We start from the raw sequence: 6,196 nt of genomic DNA on the forward strand, positions 1-6,196 counted from the left end.
TAAAAAATATTCTCTGGGACTGCTGGAGCGCAATGTGACTTTCGTCAAGTGCCAATCTACACGAGCTTTGTGGATATACTTTTTTACGTGTACCTTTTATGTTTTCACTTTTTGTGTTTCTTTTTTTCCTTTTTATGAAAAATTTATATTAATATTACTAAATAGGCTAATAGTTTTTTAGATTGTTGTTTGAGTACAAATAGCAGAAAATCTCGCAAATTTTGTATACATAAAAATAGGATGGTGGAAGGGATAGAAAGAAGGTAAAAACGGAGCAAAAAATACTGATAAAAGCTACATTAAATAGCTACGTAGTTTAATGGTTTGATATAAATAACTAAGCCGACAGCTCTCCTCTTACTATTTTTGCGTTTATATTGCTCTTGTGGCATAACAGCGAGCTACCTGAAGATATTTCGCTAGAAAGGAAACGAGGAAACGTAGGTCGTAGGATGGTTGGTTTATATAAACTACCGACAGGAATCCAGTTGTATATTCAGATTCTGCGGATTTGCTTTCCATTGCCTGTCAGAACTCAGAAAGCTATGTCATTCTTTCTGCGGGATATATACAAAGAGTTCTGAAATGTGTATGACAATTCTCTACTATTTTCTTGCTAAAGTAATTTTAATCCTATTTCCATTTATAATAAAATTTATCCAATGCTTTTGATAAACACACAAATATATATATATATAGGGTACTCGTATACTGTAGTTTCATTAACATATATATGAGATATTTTATCTTTATTATATTACATTTTTAGGTCATACTCTGCAGTTCTTTTTCTTACTATTTAGATATTAAATATTGTAATTAAGAATATCAAAGTAAAGTGATAAAATTCTTATATAAGTACTTTATATTACAGCTTGATTTTACTTATTTTTATCGAGTTTAGTTCGCTTAGCCTAATAGTTAGCAAACAAAGTGGGTGTTTGCAAATGGATGAATATACGATACTCCAATCTCGTCAATCGCGCTTGCAAAAAGAATGCGGTGGGAAAGAAAAGTTGGAATGGTGAAGTTGAATTATCGTGAAGTTTTTCCTTTAATCTCTCTAACCAATGCCACTCTTGCCAGTTTTCATAAAACTCGTATCTCTTTTAATATGAGAGTGAGTGGTTTCGGCTGCTTAATAAAATCTTTTATGGACTTGCGACATTGGTACGTTATCGATCAAATACTTGGAATTTCTTCGTGTTGACAATTTTTCGAGAATTGCTTTCTCGTAGTTTTTCATCAGGGACAAACTATCATCTTAAAAGAGATTGGGCTATATACTGACTCTTCCAACGAGAACCTTTCTACCTAAGTACTTTTCGAAAGTTTTGATATAACCAAGATAAAATTTTAAAATATATTTCCGAGCTGTATAAAAGATTTAAAAATTTTTATAATAATACAAATTATGTATGGCATAAACCGTTATATTTTTTAACTAATATAAATTTGAATATTTTTTGTTGACAAATATTTAATTTAAAGTACAATTACTTGACAATTTATTATACTAGACAATACAAGCGCGCGCTGCGCGCGCGCCATTTTATTTAAAGATTTAATTTAATTTAATTTAATTTAATTTAATTATGCGGTAATGGGGATGTATATAATATGTTGAAAATATTAAAATAATAATATGTTCTAAATAATATATTATAATATCTTTTATCCGCGATTAATATTTTTTGACAAAAATCAGTTTATAATTGTCAAAAATATTAATCGAATTTTAAATATTATAACATCCCTTTCTAAAAAAGGCATGTTATTAATTGTAAGTCGATTCTCGCAAGTATTGTTGCATTTTTTCCGCGATGCTGATTGACTGTTTCGATTCGCATTGTGCGTTGTGCGTTATATCCATATCATCGAGAGGCTGTCATCGAAAGGGTTAGTAGTTTAACAGTTTGTTCAAAATAAAATTGAATAAAATAATATGTTTTAAATAATATGTTATAATACTTTAAACTCGATTAATATTTTTGATAGTTATCAGCTGATTTCTGTCAAAAAATATTAATCGCGGATAAGGTGTATTATAACATATTATTTAGAACATATATTGCAATTTTAATATTTTTAACATATTATTTTAAAATTTAATTAGCAAATTAACGCTTTAATCGGCTGATTTCTGTCAAGAAATATTAATAAAACTTTGCTAATTAAATTTTAAAATAATAATATGTTAAAAATATTAAAATAGTAATATTGTAAATAATATGTTATAATACTTTATCCGCGATTAATATTTTTTGACAGAAATCAGCTGATAACTGTCAAAAATATTAATCGAGTTTAAAGTATTACAACATATTATTTAAAACTAATATTATTATTTTATTTAATTTAATTTTGAACAAACTGTCAAACTGCTAATCCTCGCGATGACAGCCTCTCGATGCTACGAATATAACAACGCGAATCTTGACAGCCAATGAGCATCGCGGAAAAGCGACAACAATAAACTTTGATATATGCGAGTATCGATTTTACATATCTTTTTTAGAAAAGGAAAGGATTCAGCCTTTTTGTCGCGCAATTACTCTGCCATGAGCATAAAATAATAAATACGAGTCAAAAATAATAAAAAAATAACACGCACTTTATATATCGTAATTTTATTATGCGCAAAGTAAGAATGTAGATAGATTAAGTAGTACGAGTCAACAATTTCTCACTACGGTTAGCCTTTTCGTCGCGCAATCACTTAATCATTAACATAAAATCATAAATGCGAGTCAAAAACAATAAAAAATAACACGCACTTTATACAATATATCACTAGACAACACAAGCGCGCGCTATTTTATTCAAAGATTTAATTTAATTTAATTTTATTTTATTTTAAACAACTATCAAAACTGTTAACCTTCGCGATGACAGCCGCTCGATTAATATTTTTTCACAGAAATCAGCTGATTAAAGCGTTAATTTGCTAATTAAATTTTAAAATAATAATATGGTAAAAAATTAAAATAGTTATATGTTGTAAATAATATGTTATAATACCTTATTCTCAATTAATATTTTTTGACAGAAATCAGCTGATAACTGTCAAAAATATTAATTGCGTTTAAAGTATTATAACATATTATTTAAAACATTATTTTAATTTTTATAACATTATTTTAAAAATTAATTAGCAAATTAACGCTTTAATCAGCTGATTTTTATCAAAAAATAATAAAGTGAAAATTTGCTAATTAAATATTCCAGCTTATATATATATTTATATTTATATTGTGTATGTTATAATTTGCTAATTAAATTTTAAAATAATAATATGGTAAAAGTTATAAAATAGTAATATGTTGTAAATAATATGTTATAATACCTTATTCTCGATTAATATTTTTTTTTTCTAAAGCTATATCTTTTCGAACGAATCTCCTTCGAGTTTTAATTCATTATTAATATTAAGTCATGTATATAGTATCGCGCGCGCGCTATTAGAATGAAGTTGCCGATGTTTATAGCTTTGGCCATTACCGAAACACCGCGAGTATCAGGCAGTTGGAGCTGCGTCCCGTTGTGATTAATTAGTAAGCATAATCGTTAGAAACGATTTCTAACCTTTGTATTGTAATATTTATCAATCGCATATCATAATTTCAACGTTAATATGTAGTCGTAATTGTTCGAAACGCATATTTCGCGAAAAATTCGATGCAAAATCTCTTGCCAACATAACCCAACTTAATCTGTTTTCGCGCGCGCGAATGTGTTACGATCCGTGGATATATCTATCGTTGATTCTAGCTTACATATTTATATTGTGTATGTTGTAATGCGAAATAATAAGATTATTCTAATATATGTATGTACTTTATTTGTTACAGGTAGCAGTGCGATTCACGCGTCGTGTCGGGAGTGCCGTGTAAAGTCTCGGTGAGTGAGAAATTGTTTATTTTATAATATTTCTATAGCGGTAATGAGGGTATATATCATATGTTGAAAATATTAAAATAGTAACATATGTTTTAAATAATATGTTATAATATCTTATCCGCGATTAATATTTTTTGACAAAAATCAGCTCTGATAATTGTCAAAAATATTAATCGAATTTAAAATATTATAACATCCCTTTCTAAAAAAGGCACCTTAAGTCGATTCTTGCAAGTATTGGTGCATCGTTTCCGATGCTGATTAACTAAATTTTATTGGAAATATAAAAATGTCTCTATGTGCATATATTGAAATGGAAAATAGGAAACCATGATAGTTTCCGCAGCGAATCTTTCGTTCGGAAATCGCTTACGATCAATCGCAATGTACCGTCAACATCATGATTCCTTATCGATATGCGGGTTTTCTGTTTGCCAATCGTGCTACGTTTCCCAAGTTTGTCATCGGAAGAGAATCACGCAGGTGTTATAGTGATCGATTCCAACTTGTCGAGACAAGTTTTTGATAGGTAGACGAAATTGAATATCAATAAAAATAAGGATATCAATAAAGTAATGATTAATTTGTATTATTACTTTTCTCTAGACAATTGCAATAATTGTTTTTGCACGATATAAAAAATTGTTTTATAAAATTGATGTATGCTATAAAATAATCTTTCTATGATAGATGGAATACTTATCTATTTCATACTTGTGAATGAAACCGATTATTAAATTTCGATGCTTTATTATTAAATATTCGCGATTAACAATATTTGGTTATTATTCATGATTGATGATTTGTACTCGCGAGAGAACTAACTGAAAGAAAATTACGAGGCGCGATATTAATTCCGAGCAATTGTCCCTCATTCTTCGTGATCAACAACGATGTAGTTTCATCTGGTTTCTATATAAGTACGTATTAATATCTACGTATCACGCATGAGCGCGCAAATTACTCATTTAATAAAATGTCTGTCTTTATTAGCCATTGAGAATTATATTATATATCTTTTAATAGCACGTATAATTTGTGTGGACTTTAGTATGCTCCACAAAATTTTAAAAGATTAACTTTGTACAACTATTCAAATTCTTTTCGATAAAATTTTGTAAAAAATATTTTAATTTAAATTTATATATTATTTTTATATTTGTCTATTTTTTATTAAAATATCACATATGATTTTATCATATGATTATATCACACTGCTGAGCTTTTCATCTGCGAAAGTCAAACCGCAAACGTGCGAAATGCACTATTGCGATTTCTGTGCCAAAGTCTCTTATGAAACTTATCATATTGCCCCGGAATCTCGTCGACTCTCTCTCTTTTTGAGAGCAAGAACCTATCTACCTACATATCTATCTCTCTAGTCAAAGCGTACTCGAATGACGCGCGAATCGCTTGGAAGATCGCTGGCACAGTGTTGTTCCTATCGCCGGTTGATGCCGCTGTTGGGCGAATGGTATAAACGCCGACACGTCACGTCGCCGGAAACTGGGTTCTATCGATTTCGTATCAGTTCCTGGCATCTCTTCCGGGATACAGCTGTACTCGTATACGCGCGCCCTTGTATGCACGCACGTTGTCTGTATCGTCGTGTTAGGCCGCAGCGTGCATCTATCGTACGTGTTCATACAGGGGCATATATCATACGAAGACTACACATTCTCTCTCTCTCTCTCTCTCTCTCTCTCTCTCTCTCTCTCTCTCAATTACTAGGGAGAAGACGATAAAGCAAAGTAGAGAGGGAGTAATGGCGAGAGGGTAATGGTGAGACTCTACCTTCGACTTCGAGCGCCCTAAAGCCACCCTAATGTCGCGTCGTCTACAATTCAGCTGTGAGTTTGGCTCAACTATTGTCCTCGGTTGAACTATGTAGGTCGTCTCGGATCAATCGTATATCTCTCCTCGTAAATTATTAAATTGTAAAAATGTCATCGATTATGAATAATGAAGCGAATGTTGAGAATGAGAATTGGAGCATTAATAACATTTAAGATAAATGGACTTTTTTTAAATAGTTAAATCTTAAATTATTTTTGTAATTTATGAGTTATTTATAAAATACATGATGAGTACGATAAAACACATTCTTTTTTAATTAATGTCAAGTTGGATGCTATTCTAATAAATTATGCATATTCTAACAAAAATTTAAATGGAAACTTAATTAATAAATATTAATGAGAAAAAAAACGAAAATTTGCATGAAAGTGATAATCGTCTGATTTTTCTACAAGACGAATCGATCTTACATTAGATATATTAGATTGGAATCATGTTA

General features: G+C 30.0%; 1 long non-coding RNA gene across 3 annotated transcripts in view; it reads left to right on the forward strand.

The window, feature by feature from the left end:
- Nucleotides 1-6,196, forward strand: part of LOC145940601 (uncharacterized) — a 112,863-nt gene that overhangs the window by 55,550 nt on the left and 51,117 nt on the right. For all 3 annotated transcript variants that reach the window (XR_014426047.1, XR_014426049.1, XR_014426048.1), the window contains exon 5: nucleotides 3,852-3,900. This is a non-coding gene — a long non-coding RNA (uncharacterized LOC145940601). The remainder of the gene's footprint in view (nucleotides 1-3,851; nucleotides 3,901-6,196) is intronic.

The sequence above is a fragment of the Prenolepis imparis genome, unplaced genomic scaffold, assembly GCF_030444845.1.
Source record: "Prenolepis imparis isolate NDT839.2.m4 unplaced genomic scaffold, iyPreImpa1.0 SCAF_9, whole genome shotgun sequence".
NCBI classification, from domain to species: domain Eukaryota; kingdom Metazoa; phylum Arthropoda; class Insecta; order Hymenoptera; family Formicidae; genus Prenolepis; species Prenolepis imparis.